The sequence below is a fragment of the Crinia signifera genome, chromosome 9 (assembly GCF_055691185.1).
Source record: "Crinia signifera chromosome 9, ASM5569118v1, whole genome shotgun sequence".
In the NCBI taxonomy this organism is placed as follows: domain Eukaryota; kingdom Metazoa; phylum Chordata; class Amphibia; order Anura; family Myobatrachidae; genus Crinia; species Crinia signifera.
Window position 1 is genome coordinate 74984468 of NC_139225.1, and position 13668 is coordinate 74998135.

General features: G+C 44.4%; 1 protein-coding gene across 5 annotated transcripts in view; it reads left to right on the forward strand.

Moving 5' to 3' along the window:
* NEXMIF (neurite extension and migration factor) overlaps window positions 1-13668 on the forward strand; it is a 371829-nt gene that overhangs the window by 96831 nt on the left and 261330 nt on the right. For 3 of the 5 annotated variants that reach the window (XR_014460689.1, XM_083159249.1, XM_083159251.1), the window contains exon 2: window positions 2039-2098. The exons of the other annotated variants lie outside the window; for them this stretch is intronic. The gene's annotated coding sequence lies outside the window, so the exon portion shown is untranslated. The remainder of the gene's footprint in view (window positions 1-2038; window positions 2099-13668) is intronic. 5 annotated transcript variants of the gene reach the window in all.

Here is a 13668-nt window from a genome sequence, read left to right on the forward strand (position 1 = left end):
TTTATCACTTTATTTACTTCGCTGAGCTTAATAAATCTTCCCCTGAGGGTGGTAACTGCTTTTGCGAAGACCTAGATATAGAACTCTAAATCACACAACTGATACCCCCACACACTTGGCAATCCACGTTGGTGCCAAAATTGGTGGGAGCAGGCAACCAGCGGGGTGCTGGCATCGGTAAGTGCATAAACAGGGGTCCTCAAACTATTTTGCTCTGGGACCCCATCAGACAATAAAAATAATTACAGGACCCCAGCAAGTTACCGCATAAGGCCATCACATCACATGTGTAGTCAGCAGACAGCTCATGCATGGCAGCATTGTGGAAGCACAAAATGATGGGCGGAGTCTAAAATAACAGACAATTCAACAGATGTATCAGACTCCTTAAATCACTGAGTGAGGTTAGAAAAGTCATCAGCCTGATGGTCAGCAACATGGAGTCGTGGTCCCGTGCTGAGAAGGTCGGGACCCACTTTGGGTCAGGACCCACAGTTTGAGAATCGCTGCGAAGATATCGGGAGGGAATCGTTTGAGAAGATATCGGGAGGGAGGGCCCTTTTGAGCCATATCTTTTATTATATATCGCCTAGTGTGTATGGGGCTTAAGGCCATGTACACATACGCCAATATATTAGCCAATATATTGTTCCTTTACAGATCAGAATGATATAATCGGCTATAATGTACAGCGTACGCTCATTTGTGCATTCCAGTGCATTGTCAGTGGGTTCGTCCCATCTGATGTGCCTCATGCCAAGATGCAAGATGCAGTGAAGACCTTCACTATTGGCATTTTCTAGCTAACCGATACCATACTTACCTACTATCCCAGAACATCCAGACTCATGAATCTCAGGTGGTTCTCCCTTACGACTGAGAAAGTAGGCAAATCTCCCTAAGTCCGCACTTTGTCATCCAGCATCTCCCACTTTCCTAATAAAACAGGTGTGATGTAATTCAAACCAAATAATAATAAATCATTTTTTCGGTTGTGGGGTTGCGGGGGGCGGTAGTCTGGCTCCTACACTTGCATTGTGTCTCAGATTGTAAAGATAATTGTCAAACCTTAGTCTAGTATTACTCTCAGACTTTTGAGGGTATCCTATGCATACCTCCCAACTTTCAGAATGGCCGAGGAGAGACGCTCGAGCATGCATGCCTGAAATTTTGGGGGCATCCCGCAAGGCCACACCCCCATGTTCACCACTGTGGGGGCATGAATAGAGGCTGTGTCTACTCACCAGTGACAGGGGGGACTCCCAACTGCCCCCCTCCCCCTCCTGGGGGCGTCCCCAAAGACCGGGATGTTCACGAGGAAAGCAGGACAGTTGCGAGGTATGCCCTATGCAGCTTGTTCACTGACTTAACCACTGCTGGAAACATTTAGAGATTTGTGGATGGGAGGGTGAAGCCTTTTATTTTCACATTTATTTTATGCATACTGCAAAATTCAATGCTGATCATCCTCCTAATTCTAATGGACGTTTGCACCAGCCCTAGGGCACCTGAACATATGCTGCATTGTCAGGTGTACCTGTATCTGTGTGTGTCTGCATCTGCTCACAGTATGGCCTTACTGCACTCAGCCTGCATTTACATGTCCCTACCTGTACAGTTCAAAATGTGCAAATCTCAGATGCCAGCCAATCTGCATTTACACATACAGTATGTGAGCATTTCCTGCGTGGAAAAGTGCAGCACAAATGTGTGTGTGTGTATATATATATATATATATATATATATATATATATATATATATATATATATATATATATATATATATATATTATAAACACTACGTAAATAGTAAAAAGACCCACTTGGTATTTGTCCCAATGTGTGCACGAGAAGCAAATATAGCACTTATCAGTTTCAGTGATGGTTTTGTAGTTAGCCAATCATAAGCATTTAACTATTGCTGGTGAACAGAGTTATGGTTATTGTCAAGGAGTTGCTCCAGCCCTCTGCAAATTATATGTCTGGTACTGTTGTATGTATGATCTGCGGTCTCCTAGAATTCTTTATTTCTTTTCAGGCACCACCTCATTCCCACGGTCATTGAACAACTGCCATCAGCGGAGCGGCACTGCACAGGGTAAGCTTGTCCAGCAGAACCAGATGTTGGTACTGCTTTTGGCGTGTCCCATATTTCTGCATTTCATATTATCATACTAGGTACCTGTGTATTCTTACTTCTCTAGTTTTGGTTGTCAGGATAGTCTCAGTCTTGGCTGAGGGTGCTGGGCTAATGTTCAGCTTTAAGAGTGCAGATATGAGGAATGAGTACAGATGAGACTCATTTACTATATGCAGTAAACAATGTATCATTTTTATCCTCACATTTTGCAAGTTTCACAACCACAAACATTTAAAATAGGTAGCAATGTTACCAGAATACATTGTAGAAAATAACCTCTCTTGCAATACCAGTATAGCGTATTCTTTTGCAATACTGTATTTGCTATTAGTGTCATGAAGGCACTTTTCAGAGGATATGAAGTGAGACCTATCAACAGATAATGGAATGACTCAGAGCTCCACGCAGGCTGAATTTAAACCATTATCAAGCAGCCAGAGCGTGTGAGCCATTCATATTGCTGAACTGACTGACACACCCCCATCCTCACAACGGCTTCTTGTGCACAGCATTCAGACTCTACCACTGTGTTCATGCTGAGGGGTTTAGGTTCACTCACCCACTAAGCTTTTCACGTTTATATGTTCAGTTAATGCAAATGGAAAAGGTGCCCTAAAAGAGCAGGTGAATATGATAAACCAGGTGTTGACATTTTGTATTCGGGTGGTTTGATAATGTTTAGGGCTTTGTGATTAAGGCAAGTGACGTTATTCTTGAATGTATGATTGAATCTTATGTACAGTATCAAGGGATCAAAATAAATGTTTGTATTTAGAGCACTGATCACATTATAAAGCCTTTGCTCGCATTGGGGGATATATATTATAGTGGCACGGATCATGCCACTATAGCTCTTCCTGCTTCGCCTCTGTACACGCTGATGCAGAACTGACAAGATGTATTAACCTCTCACCTGCCAGAGTCTGTGAGCGAAAGCTCCCCACTCCGGGAATTCTTGCATCAGCTTAAGCCCCAAACACACTAGACCAGAAAGTAAAAGATATCGCACAGAAGGGCCATTCTAAGGGATATCTTTTACCATCTCATCTAGTGTGTATGGGTAGGGGGTCATAGGGTTGACGGTAAGAGGGTTGACAGTCCACAGGTCGACATATGAAACGGTCGAAATGCCTTAGGTCGACAGGGTTGATACAAGCAATAAGTCAACATAAAAAAGGTCAACATAATTTTTCACATTTTTTGGTGCTTATGTCGACAAAGGTCCACATGGACACGTCTAGGTACAAGTGTACCACGTCTCGCTTCCCCCACCATGCCAACCAACAGCCGCTGGAAGGGGACGTGCACGCATAAGACGCTACACACATCCCATTCTGAGCTCACCACTTCCCCGCATCCCCTCACCCCTAACCCTGGCAGTCTCCCTTAAGCGGAGACGGGCAAGGTTCCCGTCCCCCCAAAAACTAGGACGCTCGCGCATCCCAGTCAGAGGGAGCCCTCTCCGCAGGAGATCGCCAGCAGGGGCATTCTGGCACGTCCCGGCACAGGCTGAGAGGTGCTCCATCTGTATGTCGACGTTTACCATGTGTCGACCTATGGCCTGTTGACCAATAGTGGTCGGCCTATTGATTGTTAACCTTTTTATTGTCGGCCTGCTGACCGCATCCGGTGTGTACACTCAACATCGTTAGTGATGCACACTGCTACCGTGCATTGTTAAGGACCCCTTCCCTTGTCTGAAAAGCTGCAGCATGCCCTCTTCTCCCTCCCTGCCGGCATCGGCAAGTGTATCACCAGATTCACACATTGCCTAGTGTGTACCTGGCTTTAGTGCTAATGTGCTGTGCCTCACCTCCTGGCCAGCTCCAATCAGCATGCACAAGATCCGGGAATCATTGTGAGATGTCCCATGCACAGCCCGTAGCCTGGAAGCTGCCACAGTTAGGCACCGTGCTGTGGTGGGGAAACAAAAGCTGCAGCTGTCAAAATGGATGCTGCAACTGGACATTTATACATTGGGTGGTAAATCGTCATGCTGTAATGTAAATAGCAGCACTAATACTGTCCCCGGCATTTGGCAGCCATCAGGCGTACAAGGAAGCGGTATCTGTGACACAACGTGTGCAGATCCCTCTGAGGTAGAGGTACTATTGCTCTTGTTATGTTCCCCCATTATACCTAAACTTTGAATGCATATTTAAAATGCTCATGTACTTGCATTTTGAATGATCTTATATCTGATAATTGATCTGTTTACCATATGGACTGTACACAGGACATGGGGTCACCCACTAAAGGTGCATACACACTGGGCGATTATGCCCAGCGTGTATGGACAGCGATGACCGCTGTCATCGCTGGGGGGAAAGCTGCTCAGTGCATACACACTGAGCGGCTTTCCCCCTGCCAGGCGCGGTCAGAGGGGGAGGACGGCTTTGCATAGCGCAGAGCTATGCAAAGTCACCCTCAAAGCCGTTCATCTGCTGGTTATAACAGGCTTTCCCGGTGATATGGGAGCGCACATCACTGCGCATCTGCGGCCCATACACACTGAGCGGCTTTGACCTGAAAGCCGCTCAAACAGGCTGTTTTGAGCGGCTTTCAGCTCAAAGTCGCCCAGTGTGTATGGGCCTTTAGGTTAGAGAAGAAGTTTTTTTATGCAGCAAATGAAGGCTTTTTTTTTTACAGTAATGTAGGGTACACACCAGGACGACCCGCTCACGATGCACATCGTGAGCGGGTCGTCAGTGGCTCGTCCGACCCGCTCACGATGTGCACCGTGAGCGGGTCCGATCCGATGGTGACCCGCACCCGGCTGTATGGTCGTCATTGAGATCCTACCTGCAGCAGGTAGGATCTCAATAACGACCGACCGACCCGCGGGACCGCGCATCGGATCGGTATCGGTCCACACCAGGACAGAAAAGGGCCCAATCAGCACACAATCTACATCCAATTGGTCGGAATTGGATCTAGATTGAGGGGATCGGGCCCTAGTCGTCCTGGTGTGTACCCAGCATTAGAGCAGTTAAGTTATAGAATACTCTGCCAGAGAAGGTTGTGATGGTAGACTCAAATGGATACATATTTTATCTGACAAAATTATACAGGGTTATAATAACCATTAATCATAATGTCCTAAGTTAACAGGATAGCCATTTTGGGTTGTCAGGAATCCTGGTTTATAATAGATAGGCAGTAACGTCATCTGGGTCATATACACCGCAGGAGATCATATATACAGTAGGTTGAACTTGATGGACTTTTGTCTTTGCTACTGTGTTACTATATGGCACAAATATGTACAAACTGCAGGTTTTTGTTTTAATAAACAGTTATTCGATTTTCTATTTCTGCTACAGAACATTAAGGTGCACGTTAATGGGTGTAATAAGCATTTTTACCTTCAAAACTAAAACACATAGAGTGTACAGCCAAGATGTTCATGTGACTTTAGCCAGGGATTCTGTCTGCAAGGGGTTAATTTCTGCCAGTGCAGTCCTGCTGGCCTGTGACCTAACAACTCTATTCAATTCCAGAGAACAAGCATAGACTGCTTTCACCTTGGCATCTGTTATTGTTTCCACTTCAATTTAGTCACCTTGAAAAGAGGCTTAGAAAAAAAAAAAAAACACAGAAAGAGAACTTGACTGATACAATCGGCTCCGTCTATCTACATTTTGTGCTCCAGTAATGCTGGCAGAGCTGTTACAATTCTAAAGGGATCTGTCTAATGTAATGCACATTTCGGAATAGATTTAGTTGGCAAATTCTGTGCATCGGTAATGCATGGAGGATAAAGCAAAAGATGACGTGTATTCAACTATATAAGCAATCCTGTATGTAAATTGAAGTCATTTGCATCTGCTGGCATTCATCATGAGGCAGTGATTAGCAGAGAGTGTGTTGCGTTGACTTGTACTGCATTCTCAGCAGTGCCCATCATTGTTCTGCATGGGTGATGATTCTGTCTGCTGAGTACAGCCAGGCGGCCTCATGAGTGCTTCTGCTGCTCTTGGTAATGTGACATTTGCTTTATCTGTATTCTACATCAGGTGAACAATATTAGCAAAATGTTTTCTCTGCTGCTGCATTTGGCTGTAGCACTTGACATTTTTTTCCTTTATCTATCCAAGTAGAAGTTTCATACCATTTTGTCCACCCAAGCCCTGTAACAGAGCAGAGTGCATTGTTTTCCCTATTCATTTCACAAAATATGTACTTAGATTGTGGCATCACTGTCCTGCAGAATTGAAACATTGTATAGCTTGTCAGGAACAAGACCAGGGGTTTTAAAGTGGGGTTTCCAAATGCATACCCATAGACATTACATCTGGTTTAATGCTACCCACTGTAAGTAAAGATGACACGCTCATGTTAAATTAGGTAGAACTACAATATTTATACAACAGCATTTTGCTGTGCGTTTCATTTGAATAAAACTGAGTCTTTGCCACATAAGTTACTGTTTGATACAGCAGATAAATATGGGCCTAATTCACATGTAGCTGGAGTTGCTATCGCTTGCAAGCAGCAGCAATAGCACTGTATGGTAAAGCAGCAGGAAGCATCTACAGTATAACAAGCAGGCGCCTCCTACTGCCGACCTGTGTCCTAGAACGTCGCATTTGATCAATGACTGACCCTCCGGTGGCTTGCGGCACTAGTGGTCAAAGAGGCCAGGAAATCTCCATCCAAAGACAGATATACCTGGCCTCTTTCCTCTCTCTAAACAGCAGCGACATCTCTTTGTTTTCACAACCAGAAGCCATCGGAACCCCCCAAGCGGAATCAGACTCATCCCTGGGAGTCTGCTACTTGTCAGGACCCTTCTGAGCGTACAGAATAGGTCCTACGCATGCACAAAGTACTGCTAATCAGTACTGTGCACATACCGTAGCAATAGCTTATGGATCTGAATAACCCTCTACAGAATATGTACTTAAAAGTACTGAGGCATTGTTCCCTTGTAGTATATTGCTGATGTCTAAAGTGCCCTTGGTGTCTACAGATAAGGGAGGAGACATCCTGGTCATTCAGTATGCAAACAGGAATATTGTGGGCTAAACCAATCATGATTTGGTGTTTTAAATGAGACACACATATGACTGAAATAGGGTGAAAACCCATTCAGTTCTATGAATATTTGCTAAAAGATAAAGGGTTATCACTGCTCCCTTCTTACGTAAACTGTAAAGAAATCACTGGTTTCTCCTGTGGTCCTTCCATTACCGCATTGTACCAAAGACCACTATTATGGGGACTGTCCAGCATGGGTGGCTTGATTTAAAAGCATAATGCTTACACAGGATGAGTTATGGACTCTTACCTGGTTTTTAGACATCTACACTCTACAGGTACTTCAGCACTTATCAGGGATTTTTTTACTCCAGGAGTTTGTTCTGGACTCCATGAACTTTTCACATATTCCATGCCTTAATGCCCAATAACTCCTGTTCATGCCCGTTATCACATGAAGTTATCCTTTTTCAGGAGAGTCCAGAGGCTACCTAAATTATCCGCAATAAATAATAGCGGGTAATTAAACCTGTCTCTATGGGCTATTTCACACGCGCCGGCTCCTGCCGGGCGGCGAAATCCCGCACGGTGAAAAAGCCGTGCCGCACACTGTAGTTAATAATGGACACAATTGTGTCCATTCACATGGGACGGCCACGGCCCGGCCGTCCGGTTGCAGCCGGAACCCACCACTGGAAGGGACGGCTGCTGGGCTGTGGCCATCCCCACCATTGTAAACTACAGTGTGGGCACGGCTTCCTGGCCGTGCGGGATTTCGCCGTCCGGCAGGAGCCGGAGAGTGTGAAATAGCCCTATGTGTCTGATTATTTAAGGCCTTTCACCAGAGCGAATTTTTGTTTTTGCAATGACAAGCTTGCCAGTTTTCATAGACCAGTTTAATCTGCAGTAAAGGGCTATACAGAATGTAAGGTAGTCTAGCATTTTGGAGGTCTATGATAAATAGACCCAACAGTGTTCTTCTAAAATTTTCAGAACAATTATTATGTGACAATATGCCTCACTTTTCAATTTCCTTTTTAAATTAGATGTTAAGAATGGTATACAGTATGTTTAACATGTGCAGAAACAGATGTGATTTATAAAAACTATTACAGATGTAAATCACTTCGCAAGATTGAAACTTGCATACAGTATGCTTGATTTGCACAACGATACAGGAGTAGTAGTCAGTGGCGAAACTATTATTTGGGCGCCCTCCCCCCCCTGCCGGAAATTTCATCCAACCCCCCCCCCCCCCGCGCTTAAAAATAGCCCTCCAACCCCGCTACTTACCCCTCTACTCGCCGCCACCTCTGCTACTGGGACCCGCAGATCTACTTGTCTCTTGTCTGCGGTCCTGGGCGGCTCTCCTCCTGGCAGGCTTTTTAATGAAAATGACCCATAAAATATGGCCGCCCCCTAACAGCAGATTTCTTTAGGGCAGTGTTTTTCAACCACTGTGCCGTGGCACACTAGTGTGCCTTGAGCTGTTCTCAAGTGTGCCCCCAGATCTAGAGATGGCCAAACCAGTTTACAGCCACCACCAGTTCAACTAGTATTTACTGGTCTCTTATTTTTATGTAAAGGGCCAATGTATTTTATTTTGTTACCTGTGGGGACCAGTGTGATTTGTTTTTTTTATATGGGGGCCAATATGTTTTTTTTTCCCCTGTGTGGGCCAATGTGTTTTGCTCTGTGGGGTTCTTATGGTGTGCCTTGACCATTTTAAAATCTTATTTAGTGTGCCGCAAGGTAAAAAGGTTGAAAATCACTGCTTTAGGGTCATTTTCATTAATAAGCCTGCCAGGAGGAGAGCCACCCGGGACCGCAGACAAGTAGATCTGCGGGTCCCGGTGGCAGTGGTGAACAGAGGGGCCCCAGCATCAGTGTAGCGCATGATAGCGCATGATATTGTTACGCCACTGGTAGTAGTGCAATCCTCATGCGCATCACTTGGGATAGCCGGTGAAGTTTAGTACCGTCTTAGCATGGCCGGACTGCCATTTACAGTATGTCAAATGCCAATCCAGTCACACAGAGAAGCTGGATGGCTACATGCTGTGCAGCCTTCTGGTTCTCTATTTTACCCCACCCACTCCCCACGTGCCTTGTGCCAAAAATATTGGGGCACAAAGGGGGTTGCAGTGAAGCTACTCTAGACCCATGAAAACACCAGGATGCAAATATACTAAAGCTTCTAAAAATGAAAAGTGGTGATGTTGCCCATAGCTACCAATCAGATTCTGTCTTTCATTTCTCTATTCTCCAATGATAGGCAGAATCTGATTGGTTGGTCACCTTTTTTCATGTTTAGAAGCTTTAGTAAATGTACCCCTAAGCATATGTTATAAATAATTTCTGTGTGTTTTTTGAGTTTGAAAAGGATACATGATTTCCCTGCAAAACCTAGAAATAAACTGTGATGTAAAAGCTGATAGGGTATACAACCGTGCTACATACAGTAAATACAGTAGAATCTCCATTGCTGAATAGATGGTAGGTCAGTTTTAGATATGATGTAGCAGAAGTATAAAATATACTATGCATCTGCTTAGCCACTAAAGATTGGTATCTGGAAATATCTGACAATCGGACCTGCCAGCAGAAACTCATAGTAATTGTAGCACTGCAAAGCATTGTTTAAAGTCTCCATGATTCTTGGAATACATGCAAATAAGGGGTTAGTAGTTTTCATAAGTATAAAAATTCAAAAATCCTTCCCTGTTCCTCTTTAAAGGAACAATTACCCTCACAGCCCTGCGTCTGTTCGTTTCTCTAAAGCTGCCTAATCAAAATTCCCCCCGGACACAGAACAGATACATTCTTGATTTAATCTTGTTGGCACCAGGCCTCTGGGGGCTCAATCAAGCAACTATGTCATTGCTAATGCCTTCTTTCTCTGCAGTAACTCCACCAATAGCCTCCGAATATCGCACCCCTAAGTGGTGTTATATTGTAAATGATTGCACGTCACAGCTCCCAGCGAGCCACCGGGAGGGGACAAAACATACATTTTCTGCAGAATGTACATTTATCTGACTGTTTTCTTAGTGTACTTAAGTCACAAGCATTTGTATTGATTGTATTTCAGAGCTGCATAGTTTAAGCAAGACTTCAGCAACTGAAGAAGGCATATAATAATTTCTTGAGTTATATGGAACATCTTATAGCAAGCTATTACTGGAGTAAGAATAGCAAACAGGAGCTGGTTTGAATTGAACAGAATGATTTTTATTAATTTTTTTTATTTTAGCAGGGACTTAATGAATATATATTGTTTTATCAAGTAGAACTTATGGGGCTGATTCTAATATTTTGGCGCAAAGCAAACAAGTAACTTTCACTTGGTAAAACCACATAGATTTAAAGGGGCTTATTTACTAAGATAGAAGTTCTATGGAACAGGGGGTGTTGCTATAGGCAACAAACCAGAATGTACTTATTAACCACCTTCTTGAAGATAACAGATAGAATCTGATTGGTTGCCCATAGCAACATCCCATCTGAAAGTTTGACGAAAGGGGGGGTGTGGCCTTGTAGCCAGGGGGCATGGCCTGGAATTGCGATACTTCCCACGAGGACACGCCTCATCGTCGCCATTTGTGGAGGCATGGCCAGTGCCGTGTGAGATGCTCGACATGCTCCCTGTCCCTCTGCCTCCGTGAATAGACATCTATTCAGCGGAGAGCAGCGAGTGCCACCGGGACTCCCAACTGCCGACCATAGGCGTGCGCACATTGAGTGTTAGGGGTGCACAGGTACCCCCTAATGCTGTGCCCACCCTTATGAACACCTCTGCCATTAGCAATACCTTTAACCAAACACTTTTGCTTTTTAGAACTGTATTTCATTTAAAGAAGCGCTCATCAATCAATAATGTGTGTTTTGCATTGTTAATAGTACTAGACCATTGTCATATCGCTACATACCTGCGTCACCCATATATGTTTATGACTGTATTTGCATGCACTGTTACAGAGTAATTAAAAGATTAACAGAAATAGGCAGGAGATTGTGGTGTGGCTGAGAGACGTTTTATATTGTAGCGAGTGCCAATAGATGATGGAAGACATGCCTGATTGGCGGTATTAGACATGCCCAATAGGTGGAGCTGCGCACACCCCTTTGACGGTGCACCCCCTAATAAAATGTGTTGCGCACACCTATGCTGCCGACCCCCCCATTGCCGGCCGTTGGTGCGTTGCGGGACAGTCACAAAAATTCATGACTGTCCCACAAAAATCGGGACAGTTGGGAGGTATGTCAGCCTCATGTGAGAATTGATGGGCAAATTTAGTTTTGTTACCCTTAAAAGCATAGATACATGCATATGATTCTCTTACAATCATATTTTATTGCATTAATGTCTACTATGTAAGATAAACTATGGTTGCTATGTGCAGCATCCCATGTTCAATAGAACTCCCATTCTAGTAAATTTACCAGCCACAGTTTTACCTCCCATAGTCTATATACAGTGGGCCATCCTGTACTGTCATTCATAACAATGCAGTAAGAAACAGTAAGAGGTAAATCCAGTAGGATAAATAATGTTGTACATTATGTCACTGCACAGGTAAGTGTGCACCTAGTTTTCTGGCTTCATACATTTTACAATTAAAGACCCCAGTATTTCAGGGGGCTACATGTATGCATACCTGCCAACATTTGAAAACCTGAAATCGGACCTGCTGCGGTCGGTCCGTAAAGGGTTGGAGCTACGGGACTGGTTGATGTGGCTGTGGGTAGAGGGTGTGTCCTAACACCACGAACCCCATTTCATCATTTATAGGGGTGTGCCCAGCACTCCCCTAGCAGCTGGGAAGCCCGTGGTTCCCTCCCTGCCCTTCCCCGTGCAGGCGCACGGCATCTCTTCAGCGATCACTGCTGCTCTGTGGTGACTCCTCCCAACAGACCCTCCCACTGACATCATAAGACCTTACACAGTATACACTTACGGTACCTTGATCAGCTGCACGGGGGCGGGTCAGCCAATATGTTGGTCACCTTCACTGATGGGTTCTCGCCAGGGGTGGATCCAGGATAAAATGACAGGGGGGGCACCATGATAAAAGAGGGTTTAGGTGGGGGAGGGGCGGTGTTAGTGGTGCCAGTGTACATGCTAAGAGAGCAGCAGAGAGAGGGTGGGAATGGGATTAAAAATAGGCCCTGGCATTTAAAGTATGCACGCCCACCATGGTGACAAAAGTGAAGGATGTAGTTGTGCGCACGCCGAAGGCGCGCTCCGGAAAATTGGGCGTGGCCACTCAACAGGGGGCGTGTCCTTGAGTGTAGTGTACAACACCATATACAACTTCTACACATTATGCAACAAAATACTAGACCCCATTATACTAGTCCCTTACACATGATGCCAAATGGAATGAGCCAAAATTCACATAATGCCACACGGATTGAGCCAAAATTCAAATAATGCCACAAGGATTGTGTTAAAATTCACATCAAGCCACACGGATTGAGCCAAAATTCACATAATGCCACATGGATTGATCCAAAATTCAAATAGTACCACATGGATTGTGTCAAAATTCACATAATGCCACACGGATTGAGCCAAAATTTACATAATAACACACTGATTGAGCCAAAATTCACATAATGCCAAATGGATTGAGCCAAAATAAACATAATGCCATATGGATTGTGTCAAAATTCACATAATGCCACATGGATTGAGCCAAAATTCACATAATGCCACACGGATTGTGACAAAATTCACATAATGCCACACGGATTGAGCCAAAATTCACATAATGCCACACGGATTGAGCCAGAATTCACATAATGCCACACAGATTAAGCCAAAATTCACAATACGTTTCATAAACAGGAACCTTGTCCACCAAACATTTACACCATAATGTCCATTACACGTTAAGTTACACGCCATTATGTCCATTATGTATTATGTCAAACACCATAATGTCTATTAAAAATGATGCTACATAAGTGCTGCTTATCTACATGCTCATTGCCAAGGGTCCCATGCTCATTGTCAGAGGTTCCATGCTCATTGCCATGTGGGATTACATGCTCATTGCCAAGGGGAATACATGCTTGCGGTAAATGGGGGACAGCCACCAGGCAGAAGTGATAGCCACTGACAGTGGCAGAGCCTGGCTGTATTCAGAGCACTGCAGGTCCCGGCTATTTGAAATAATACCCCTTTCACACCAGAAAATGCATTCCCAGGTTGGCCCCTTTTACACCAGCCTAGTCCCTGCATTTTCTGGTGTGAGGGGAGAGAAAACCACCCCTCCCCCCCTTTAACCAGTTATCTTATTTAACTGGCTATATCTTCGGAACCAACTGATCCATTTACATGAGACAAGTATCATATTGAAGAACTTTTGAGTGGGCTTTGAATGATTTTGGTCCAGTGAAACTGGAACGTTTGGTTCCAGAGTAATCTGCCCTCAAAGAACATGAACAGCCATGAAATTACATTTCAAAAATAAAAAAATTAGTTTACATGTAATATCTCTGGAACCGATTGACCGATATGGACCAGCCTGGTATTATATTGA